Source organism: Protopterus annectens, chromosome 4.part0, assembly GCF_019279795.1.
Source record: "Protopterus annectens isolate FY-2018-M chromosome 4.part0, PAN1.0, whole genome shotgun sequence".
NCBI lineage: Eukaryota > Metazoa > Chordata > Ceratodontiformes > Protopteridae > Protopterus > Protopterus annectens.
In genome coordinates, this window is record NC_056733.1 from 1,154,979,612 (window position 1) to 1,154,992,417 (window position 12,806).

General features: G+C 42.8%; 1 protein-coding gene across 5 annotated transcripts in view; it reads right to left on the bottom strand.

Annotated features, from left to right (window-relative positions):
• The window catches only part of FBXL6 (F-box and leucine rich repeat protein 6), a 1,251,928-nt gene that overhangs the window by 458,946 nt on the left and 780,176 nt on the right, over positions 1-12,806 (bottom strand). The window lies entirely within an intron of this gene.

Genomic DNA, 12,806 nt, shown 5'->3' on the forward strand with positions numbered 1-12,806 from the left:
GGTGCAGCAGTCGGTTCAGGCCTGCTCATTTTGGCCTTCTTGACTGGGGGCTCTTCTGAGGGTTCCTACGTCAGATCCCTACGAATGGTTAAACGTTTAAGTCTTTGGTTCTCAAGGTACAAATTCAAAGCTGCTAAATGGCTTCTAAGGGTTTTGTGGACAAAGGCCTGACAACTACTACACTTGGTATGGTTGTGTTCTTGGCCAAGACAGAATAAGCAGAGCTCATGCGAATCCTTATGTGGAATTTGCCTTCCAAACCTACACTTGCCCTTCCTACCTGACATGAAACCCAAAGCAGTAGCAAGTAAAGATTAGCAAACCCCTATGGGGGACATATCTGGAGCCGGATGTAGAAAAACGCTTCTTCCAATAAAGCGACGACCGGAGCTGGAAGTCACACAGGCAGCAGAAAAGTTCTGAGGTGGATGCATGCTAATGTCTGCTTTATACCAAATGTCCATTTACAACCGATGTCAGAGAAGAGGTGCAGGACGTCGCGCGCATCCTGGCGGTAGCATTTAACGTTTGTATAACAGTCAGATGTTCAAGAGTTCACCAGAGCAAACTCCCTGATGTCATGAATACAGCAGCATATGAATAGAAGTATATGGTAAAATGCTGCTCAATGCTATGCTCATACCAGCCTGAGATACATACTCTGAGAGCTCCATGATGGCTCTCTTCATATAGTCTAGGGAGGTATGTCTCAGGTCATTTACTCCCACATGGACTATGACGGAGTCATATTGGGAACTGTGGTTCAATAACCTGAGTGTGTGTGTAATGTGGCTGATCCTAGTCCCTGATAAGCAACTGACTGTGACTTTCTCCTTACTCACCCTGATGAGAGGGACATCAGTGTGCATCACATTGGAGTCTCCAATGACTAGAATGTTGGATTGTGTTGTGGCTTGCCTTATAGTATTAGTACAGGCTCCATGAGATGTGGTTCCATGTGTTGATGCGGGTGTTGGTTTTGAAAGAGTGCATTTGAGGCTGCTGAAGGTATTTGTTATGTGTTCTTCGTCTAGGAGGGTCTTTGGGGTTTAGGAAGGTTACATTTAATTGCTCTGCATATGTGGGTAGACATGTCTGCTTTGAATTGTGCATGACAGGTACAGCATGTGTACTACTGACAACCTTATTTATATTAGAAGTACTTTTATGTGAGAGTTTTGCCTCTAGTGATATTGTGCAACTACATCTCTCACATACCACATTAGTTTGTTTGAGAATTAACTGGTCGTCAGTAAACATGAGATAATTTCCACATTGCCTCAGGATGCCCATATCCACCAAGCTAGTAATGCAGACAGTAGGAAAGTTCATATCCATGGCAACAGACCCTTTTTTACTGATTAGACAGTTCCAGTGAAAATATCAATCACTGTCAGGACTATCCGGTTTGTAACTATGGGGACAGTGCTTGTCACTGCAAACTAGTTATACTACGTGCAATTAGGTATTGAAGAAACTGCAATTGTGTTATTACGAGAAAAATGTCGCTTAAAGTATCTGAGTCTGTACAGAGCACTGCCAAACACTTGATGGGAAAGTAATACATAGACCCTGAAAATTTAAGGTTGAAGTATTTAGGAAGATATTCTGAAGTTAGAAACAAATCAAGTGGTACTTACTGAAAACTAAGAATAAACTTTTCAAGAATGATGAAAAGAGGGGAGTCGCATGAATGGCTACTACCTGGCTACTACTAATGTTAGTCTCATCACAGCTTCACTTTGTTTTGATACAATGTTCCTTTGCTTTTTCTCTCACCAAAAGCAAAATGTTAGCGCCAATCCCAAGATGGAAATCAGTCTACAGCCTGTTCGGTGATCCACAGTCTTGTCCAAGATGAGGCAAGGGTCAGTAGGCTTGTAGTCTTTTCCTGGTGGATGCCTTGAATAGCAACCAGACCAATCAGGAACGTTAAGCACAGACACTCACTCTCCAACCAGAAACAGTCAGGAATCAATGCACTCTGCTCCTTCTCTCACCAGGACCAGAATATAAGCACAGATTCCAAGTTGTCACCTATAAAGCATTTATTTGGCTTTCTGGTGATCATAAGTCTTCAGGAAATAATGTACCTGTAAGTCCTCCTCTCACCAGAAGAACACAGAAGCACTAATCCCACGATGACTACTGAGAGGCAGAATGTGGGCTCTCCAATAACCGGTGGTCTTGCAATAGATGTTTAAAAGTAAGATGAAAAAAATGGTTTATCCTAAACACTGCAGTGTGCACTAAGCAGTTAGATATGAACGTGGGCAACTTAAGTCACTATTGAGTAACTAGAGCCACTATTTTTAAAAGAGCAAGATAGATTGAAAGGGATTGGACATTTTTGTATTCTGGAACTATGGAATACAGTGGAATGGCCAATAAATTTAAAAGGTTGAAGGGGAGTGATTTCACAAAATGATAATTTTGTGCTTACTCACACCATCCAATAAGAGGAGGGAGGGAAGGAGATGTATGGTCAAATTAACATAAGGAGCAGGCAACTAGAACAACAGTGGTGTTTAAGGACACAACAGTAACAGGCTGAAAACCTGCATGAAAAACTTGACCAATTTGTTAAAGATATACAAAAAAAAAGATTCGATTTACAATTTGACGAACCTCAATATGGACGTCAGGTTGTATTTTTGGATGTCTGCTTAGAGGGGGTAATAAATGGAGGAATTAAAACTAGGTTACATAGGAAATTTCAAGACAGCACCCATTTTCTTTATGGGAGCAGATGACATCCACCTCACTGCAAGGTTACTCCCATATGGTGAATTAGTATGGGTTAAAAGATTATGCAATGATATTGATGAACTGGAAAAAGAATTAAAGAAAACTGTAAAAATGTTTATTGAGAGGGGGTATAACAAGGAAATAGTGATGGCTTCCTTACATAAGGTAATAAAAGGTGAAGCTAAAATGGGCTTTAGTGGCCATAAAAGAAACAAGATTTGAGCAGGAACAAAAGATTTATGTGGTCACTATTTATGACCTCTTAAGTGAGCATGTGGTGAAAGCTATACGATATTACTGGGGCTATCTTATTAAATTTAAAGATTTTGCCAATGAGGAAGGAGTATAAAAGATAGAATACTGCATAGTAAATTGTTTGTCCCGATTAAAAAAATAAATAAAGCTCCTATACAGATGGGTACATTCCCTTGTGGTAAATGTATAGTATGTAATAGGTTCATAGGTTTATACTAGGCTATCTGCCCTAAGGCATTTGTAAGCCTAGCCCAAAGTTATGTGGCTTACGCCACCCCTTATGTTAGAAATAATGTGCCCATTAGTTTGTTGTGCTTCTGTCCAGCAGTGACACAGAGATGATTCCCGGGGTAAACCTACGATCTCCCATCCACCGGTCAAGATTTCTCTTGAACAGAGCCAGCGAGGTGCTCTGCCTCACATGGACCGAGATTTTATTCCACAGCATGGGGAGTCTCTGGGTGATAAATCTATCCCTCCAGCACGTCCTATTTATATCCGTGCTAAGGTTTAAGTCACTTGCTCTAGTGGTTCTGGTGGATTTTTTGAGGTGGAGCATGTCCATTAATTCCGGGTTGGTCATGGCCTTGTATGTCAGGCACAGGTCACCTCTGAGCAGACGGTATGCAACTGAATAGAGTTGGAGTTTCTTCAGTCTGGCAGTATATGACAGGTTTTGGAGTCCCTTTATCCTTTTGGTGAGGAACTTTTGGGGTCTCTCCAATTGCTGCAGGTGTCGGGTGAGATACATCCCGAATGGGGCATTGTACTCGATCATTGGTCTGATAAGTGAAGAGTACAGGGGAACAATGACCTCACTTGATCTGGATGTGAATCCCTTCATGATCAAATGGGCAATGTAGAATGTCTTTCGAACCACTTTAGCAACGTGAGTGTCAAACGAGAGGCCACTGTCAACCTGGGTACCCAAGTCCCTGATAACCTCTTCTGTGCTTAGTGGGTTGCCACCTATATGGTAGCTTGGGGTTACCTTGTTTTTCCCGAAGGGTATGACTATACACTTTTTTGCGTTTAACTTCAGGCCATGGCTCTGGCATCAGCTATCAGTTTCCGTTTGACCCCTCTGAAGGATGTCTGTGTCCGATGTACTATCCACTATGGCACCCAGTTTGCAGTCATCCGCAAACTTTGTCAGCCATAGTCCTCCTATATTTGCCTGTACTTCTGAGAAGTAGATGCCGAACAATACGGGGCCAAGGACTGAGCCCTGTGGGACACCACTTGTAACCGGCTTGGAGTCTGACATGGTTCCAGCAACTCTAACCCTGTGGGTTCTGTCCTTTAGCCAGTTTGCAACCCATCTTGTGACATATGGGTTTACATTTAAGCTGGTAAGTTTCTCTATGATACCCGAGTGGGGTATTGTGTCGAAAGCTTTTGCAAGGTCAAGGTAGGCTGTATGGACTGCCTTTCCCTCATCAATGGCCTTGGTAACTGTTTCGAAGAAGTCGACCAAGTTCAAAAGGCAAGATCTGCCCTTGACAAAGCCAAACTGGGTTGGGTCCAAGGTCTGCAAGTCCCCTATGTCCTTGTTTATGAGTTCCATTATGATCCTCTCCATAGCTTTGCAGACCAGGCTTGTTAAGCTTATGGGGCGGTAATTACCAGGGTCAGTAGAGGCACCGCCTTTGTGGAGTGGGACCACAGTTGCCGTACGCCACTCCTTGGGCACATATCCTGTGGTAAGGCTAAGATTAAACAGCTGCCTTATGTGCGGGTTTAGTTCTTCATTGAGTTCATGTAGCACACAGCCGGGGACACCATCCGGTCCCACTGATGCTGTGTTTTTAGCTTTAGAGAGAGCAGCTTTCACCTGCGCATTTGAGATGTCTGGGAGGCTACACTCTGTTGGGATAGTTATCTCTCCTTTTGGGGGGGAGAGGGGGTGAAGTTTGCGCTGAACCTGTCTGCCAGTATGTTGGCAATGTCTGTGGGTTCAGTGATTTTTGTATCATTTTGGACTAATTCTGAGCATATCTGGGAGTTTCCACCCAGGTTTCTGACATAGCTGAAGAAGGCCTTATGATTGTCTTTTGAATCTATGGCAATTTTTTTCTCAAAGTTGGCCTTGGATGATTTTATGAGGGATCATAGTTTCTTGCTAGTACTGATCAAAGATGCCTTCCCTTTTTGGGATTTTGCTCTATCATGTAATAGCTTTCTCCTCTTGTTGTAAAGTTTGTTTATGGCTGGGGTCCACCAGACTGGACGTTTGCCCTTGGTGGAAAGAGTCTTGGTTTTATTTGGGATTGCCTGATCCATGCAGTCCTGAAGGTGTTCATAGAAGGGATTTGTAAGGGCTTCTGCAGCTTGGGTTGTGGTTTCCATTGGCTCCGGGGCCTTGAAGGATACCACACCTGTCTTGAGTAGTGTGAAGTTTGCTTTAGAGAAGTTCTTCACTGTGGTCTTTTTTGTTTGGGGTGGGGGCGGGATGTGGATTTCTAGTGAGATTAGTTTATGATCTGATCTCACCAAAGAGGGATATACTTCCGGTGTGGAGCATTTTGTCCCCATGTTTGTGATGATGAGATCTAGTATATTTTCTCCTATTGTGGGGACGGTGACTAGTTGTTCCATGGCATTTGAATTTATGAATTCCAGGAACCTTTGGGCTAGAAAGTTGGGGCTTGAGTAATGTTCCCAGTCTATATTCGGGTAGTTGAAGTCACCCAATATGATGGTGTTTGGTGATACATTTATACCCTCCAGTGTCTTCAGGAAGGCTGTGTGGGTTTCCTGAGTTTGAGAGGGTGGCCTGTAGCATGCTACAAATTGTAGAACAGTTTTGCCTATGGTTAATTGCACCTGGATGGTTTCCGATGCTTCATGCGTAGCCACCAACTTGGAGGTGTGGGTATCCTTGATGAATATGGATACACTCCCTCCTTTCGTGGTATGGTCTGGGTTTTGGGGCCGGAACGCATGATATGAGGTAAAACCTGATAGTGCCGGGGTGCTCTCAGGAGCCTTGAACCAGGTTTCAGTCACAGCACAGACATCGATGTTCTCCATACTGAGAAGGGCCTCGAGTGCGTGCATTTTGAGATTTAGACGTCTGGCATTGAACAGCATTACCCTTAGTTTCTTCCCGTTTTTGTTTTCTAGGGTGGTAGGTTTAGAATTTGAGCCTTGCCTAAAAAAGGCACTATGGGGGTGGCAAGAGCCTTAGCCAATATCCGGAATCCCAGGGGTGACAGGTGCAAGCCGTCCCTTGCGAAGCAGCGTGGCTTGTCAAGCATGTCATCCCAAGCAGACAGACAATGGATCCCCTTTGAATGACACCACAAATTAAGCCAATTGTTAAAGCTGATCATCTTGTCACTATATTGTGGCATCATTCGTGGTGAAGGAAGGATACTGCTCAGGGTCAGGGTCATACCTGCCTGGGCTACATAATCAAAGAGCTCCTCTATGTCTCTTTTCATGTAGTCCAGGGAGGTACGTCTCAGGTCGTTCACACCAGCATGGACAATGACTGTGTCATACTTGTACTTGCCGTGGAGTGACCTGAGTGCTTGTGTTATGTGGCGGATTCTAGCGCCCGATAGGCAGCTTACCGTGACCTTCTCCTTGTTCAGCCTGGTGAGTGGGACGTCAGTGTGTCTGACTATGGAGTCACCTATGACAAGTATGTTTGGTGTTGTATTTGGCCTTAAGGGCAGTGACTGCTTTGCACACTGATTTTGTTTTTTATGTGTTGTTTGTGTGGTGTCTTGAGTTTGCAGTTGCTTGGGTGTCTGCTTTGGAGGCCTTTGCTGTTTAGGTAATTTTTTACTCAGAGCCTCTGAGTATGTCTTAGTGTGTTTATGTGTTTGATTCAGTGGTGTGGTTGAGTTATGTGAGACTTGTATTGTGGTGTGTGTAGTTGCCTTCTCCTCCTGCCTGGTCTTGCCAGTCCTGAGTTGAGAGAGCTCAGCCTCCAGTTTGGCTAAATAGCTGCATCTCTCGCAAGTGTTAGTGTTATGTGGGAGGAGGAGAGGGTTGTCCGTGTACATGAGGCAATTGTAACATTGCCCCAGAATTCCCAGATTCACCAACTGGGCAGGAGAGGATGCCAGCATCTGACCCTTCGACATGCTAGAAAGAATTATGAGTTGGTATGAGACAGAAAAGTAGAGGGTTTAGCAGGGAAGTGGGCACTCCTGGGGGGTTTTGCAAGTGAGGGATTTGTATAATATAGGAGTGCTTGACCTGCAAAGAAAATGCTTATAAGACAAGGGATATGCTTTTAAGACAAGTGCTGAGCTTTTTGAGAAGAAAAAGCAATTAGGAACAAGTGCTGCGCTTTTTAGTGAAGGTGTAAGTTTATAGTTAACACTTTTGATAAAATTAATGGACAAAATTTTAATGTACATTGCATATTTTGTTGTGATAAAGAATGTATTGTGTATGCTCTAAAATGCCATTGTGATATGTTTTATATTAGAGAGAGCAAGAGAGCTTTCAAGTTAAAGTTGCAGGAACACGTTAGGGATACAAGAAATGGTAAACTTGAAAGCCCTCTTGCAAAACATTTTATGCAGTGTTCATAATGGTCATCCAGAGGGTTTGCAGAGTACGATTTTAGAAAAGGTTGAGAAAAAAGGTGTACTTATGGAGGTGAAGAAGAAGCTTTTATACAAAGAGGCTACTTTTATTCTTAAATATGGTACCTGACCCCTACTGGTATGAATTTAGACCACACTTGGAAGGTTTTAATATAACTTAATTGATTGTTTAATTGAATATAATTATGTATGTGATTATAGCATATAAAAGGTTGATGTATTAATATGTTTTTAACTCCTTTGAAGGCATTTTCTGCCGAGGTGCAATTGTGCACAGTATATTTGGTCGCGGTTCTTTGTCGTACTTTGAAACAAATAGTTGGTCTGATTTTCTGAATCTTTAGTCCTATGCAGATAGTACCATAACGGCCTGTGGACATCCAGTGAGTGGAGAAGAAATTGTCTCTTATTATTGTAGTTTGGAAAAAATACTAGCAAGGTTGATGGCTTGATTGATGTTGGTTTCTGAAAGCACCTTTGGTAGAAAGAAAGCATTGGTCCGTAAGGATACCCTGTCCTTGTGAAAAATGAGATAAGGGTGTTTAAGACAATGCGTCAATCTCTGAAACTCTCCTAGCAGAGGTTATGGCAACTAGAAAGGCAGTTTTCCAGGAAAGAAATTTTAATGCATTCTTGGCTGCTGGTTCAAAGGTAGAAGCAGTTAAAGCCTGAATTACTAAGGAAAAGTCCCAAGGAGGTACGAGATCCTTCACAGGGGGTTTCAGGAGAAGCGTACCTTTCTAAAATACTTCACAAATTTTGGCAGATGCCAATGAAGAATCTGAAATTCCAACATGAAAATCTGATACAGCTACTAACTGAACCTTAATGGTAGAAGCACTAGCTCCTTTGTGCAACAATTCTGCAAGGTACTGGGAGAACTGTATAGGTGAGTGCTGTGAAAGGCCTATATCATGTTGTTCAGCCCAAATGACAAATCTTTTCTATTTGCTCTTATAGATAACTTCCTCACAGAAAGTTTACGGGAGGATACCAAAATGAAATGGACAGGGGAAGACAAAGTAAACTGTCTGGCTATCTTGGTAACTGGAGAAACCATGCCATTATTTTGAGATTTGTTAGGTCCAGAGGAGTCAGTCCTGTTGGATGCGACAAAGTCTGGAGTTGGATCTAGAATCCATGATGGAGCTTGGAGATGAGGCCATAGGAAGGGAATCCATATCTGTCGAGGCAGTAAGGTGCAATTAGGATGATCCTGGTCTTCAGAATGATCCTGGTCTTCAATCTGGATGCCTTCTGTAAAAATTTGGGGATCAGGGGAGACCGGGGGAGGCAATCATGTAGAAAAAGCATCCCTTGGTGACTCCCTCATAGAGGGGATTAGGGCAAAGAAGGTGCTGCATTTGTTGTTCAGAGGGGACGCAAATAGGTCGCAGCAGGGATGGCTCCACCAACGAAAAATCATTTTCACTACTCAGCAGTTGAGGGACCACTCATGAGGCAATAGAAAGGATCTGTTGAGCTTGTCCACAATCACGTTGCACTTCCCAGGAATGTGCGTTGCTACCAGAAAGTGATTGGAGGCTATCGTCCACTGCCATATTCTAAGGGTAAGATCTGGTTCCTCTTTATTTGTTGACATACCAAACGACCAGCATGTCCGTTTGGAATGCATTCATTCCCAGAGGGAGGGAGCCTTGAAATGCTCTCAACATTAGCAGCACCGCTCTCATCTCCAAGACATTTACATGCAAATTGGCCTCTTCTGGGGAGCAAGTGCCTTGAACTGCCTTTCTCAGATAATGCCCCCCCCCAATCTGGGAGTTGTCCATGGTCACGACAACCTTGGGACGAGGTAGGACAAATGGGCAACCTTGCTGAGGTTTATCTGACTGAATCCATCATTTGAGGTTGTCCTTGCAAGTTTGAGTTATCCTTATTGTTTCTGACATGGGGTGGGTGAAGAAGGACCACTGAGTTTGCAACATCCACTGTAGAACTCTCATATAGTATCTCACCAGAGAAACTAGAGTAATGGCTGCCCCCAATGAAAGAGGTTGTAACACTTTCCTAGCTGAAATTTTTGAACTGCAAATTATCTTCTTTGTTTTGCTTCTGATGTTGAGAAGACAAGGATAGCGGAATGGCGGCAAAGTGTATTCACTGTTGCAGTCATTACAATTGGGTTATCCTGCTGGCAGGCTACCTGCAGTCGGCCTGAGTTCCAAAGTCTAGGTCCGGCGTCGGTTGCTGTCGTCTCTTCCCTGAAGTCGGTGCGCCAGGAGTATATAAGATGCAGCCGACGCCATTTTCTTCAGTTTTTCTTGCCCCAGATGTCAGGTGCCCCTAAAATGGTAGGCTAAATTATGCCAATAAGCATGCATGCACAAAAAACAACTTTTCCTTCATCTACAAGCAAATACACCACATAGGTTGTATAGAGTCGAAAAGTACAGTTAGGTCCCAGCAAAGAAGAAAGGGGGATGGTGGGAGGGTAACCTGGACTGCAACAATGAATACACTCGAACATCTACATTTATGGTAGGTACACAACTGTACTATGTTCATCGTATTTCACTGTTGCAGTCATTACAATTGGGTTGAATCCCAAAGCTAAGGTTGGGAGGCTGGAGCTAAACAGGATTAGTTGAGGCTATAAGGCCCTGCAGAACTGCAGTGGCAAAGCCTGTCCTGGATTTAGAGTAGAGAGGTAGGTGATAGTGCTTTGTAAAGGTATGCACTGAACTCCAAGTTGCAGCCTCTAAGATGTCTTTGGTTGGTACTCTTCTGAGGAAGGCTGCTGCTCTGGTTGAATGTGGCCTAATGCTCTTAGGCACTGATTTGCCATGATGTGAATAGCAGAAACGAATGCAATGGCCTATCCACTTTGAAATAGTCTGTTTTGAGATAGGCTTTCCTTGTGATGCTTCAGCATATGCCACTAGAAGTTGATCAGTCTTTCTGAAAGCTCTAGATCTGTCCAAGTAGAAGCGTAGCTGTCTGTGAATGTCCAAAGAATGCAGAATTTTCTCACCCTTATTCTGTGGGTTTGGATAAAAAGTAGGCAAATGAATTATTTGGTTAAGGGCCACAGTGGACACTACCTTAGGCATAAATGTAGGGTTTGTCCTCAGCAAAACCCTGTCAGGATGGAAAATGATAAAAGGTTCCACAGCCATGAGTTCCTGTAACTCAGACTCTTCTAGTGGAGGTTATTGCTAGGAGAAGAGCTGTTTTCCAGGATAAGAATTTTATGTCAGCTGCAGAGGCCGTCTCAAACAGAGGCAGCGTGAGTTTTTCCAAGACATAGCTGAGGTCCCATGCAGGTAGTGGTGCTCTCCTTGGAGATCTTATGTTTTTGGCCCCTCTGAGGTACTGCCTCAATAACGGATGAGAAAAAAATAGGTGGTTCTGTATTGTAATGAGCTGAAGTGGCAGAGGCATGAATTTAATTTATGAAAAGGAAAGGCCTTTATCCAGCACCTCAGTTAAGTATTGTAAAATCTGAGGAATCAAAGGCAAGAAAAAACAAACTGCTACTAAACCAGCACAGCTCCTGATGCCAAACAGCAGGACTAAACGCCTCCCAAACACACGTATGCTTGTTCTGGAAGTCAAAGGCAAAAGCAACAAGCTGCTACACACCAACACAGTTCCTAATTCCAAGCAGCAGAACTAAACACCTCCAATAAGCACAGTCAGAGAGGTGAAACTCATCAAAGATAAACACAGCCAGATAGCCAAACTCACTGAGGCAGGTCTTTTTAAAATTCCAAAGGGGTAAGCAAACAAGATGCCAGTAAACAAACAACTTCAATTTTATTAAGCACCACAATACTGCTTTTCGTCGGCGCCCTGCACCAACTTCTTCAGACTCTGAAAAATAACTCGCACTTAAGTGCTGCTACATTTAAAGCCATTGCAAGCAAAGTCTATTACAAAACACACCCTCCAATTACCTTAAAGGAACAGGCACAGGTAGCTTCAATCTAACTAAAATATTCCTATCCCATAAACACACAATATAAAAAGTTGTATGCGATATAAAATATACAACTGTAAATCTAATACTGTTCCTTACATAGCACTTAAATAATGCAATCGACAGTTAATAATATTATAAAAACACACTTGCTTTGAACCAAAAATGCATAATAATACTGACATTAAAATAAATAAAAAAAGATACCATCATATTTCAAATGTTGATAAAAAGACATTCCATCTACCAGACATGGTATAAAATTTATATATATAGAGATCACTCAGCCGGTCCTATGTCCAAATCACACCCGATGTTATACCCCCCATGCATCATCTTTCCAAACTCCTCAGCTTAAGGACACAGCTAATAGATAACATACTATTGAGGCCGGGGTGTTGGTAGGCTTCAAGTCTCAACTGCCACATAAGCTCCTTCATTTCTAATTTCAGGGATTCAGTCCCCCCCAATTCACATAGTTCAACTGGTCAATGATCATAAATGTAAAATCATGGCCAGGGTGATTGTAGACATGACTTGCTAGAGCATTCTCCAGTTTAATCTTCTACATGGCATATAAATGTTCGTACATGCTTTAATTCAATCTCCTGTCCGTCTTGCCCACATAAAAAGCTGGGCATGACGAACAAGAAGCGAGATACACCATGTGTGTCGATGCACAATTGTATCTCCCTTTGATAAGGTACTTGGTGTCCCTAATCATGAAATATGTGCCCGACCTCACATATCTACAATGTTTGCACATATTGCACTTATACATGCCAGCTCTTGGAGTCATGTTGCCACCTTTCCTTTCTAACATGTTCTTAATATTCAGACCCCTCCTAAATGTAATCTTCAGGGCTGGCCCTAAATTATTGGGTCCTGTTAGTTCAGTTAGCAACAAACCCCAATTTTTCTGGATGATGGACACTATAGCTCTAGCATCCATGTTAAAGGTAGTAATGAAACTGCAATGGTATACACCTCTAAGTTGGCTGTCACTCCTGGGGTAGCTATTCTCCGAGACATAGTGACCCAAAATGGGTTGAAAATGGCCCATTTCCCTTTTGGATCTAACCTCTAGACACAAATCCACAACCAACTCCTCAGGGTTTAGAGGAGGGATCTAAATTCCATGCGGATCTCCTCACTATGTTTGATAGGCATGGATCTGAACTGATTGATCTTATTAGTACACACTACCAGGGAGCATTCTTGTCCCTAACTACAGAAACTGCGGACCTGGATGAGGATATTAAGTCAGACAATTTTTCTAGATATAAATTTGA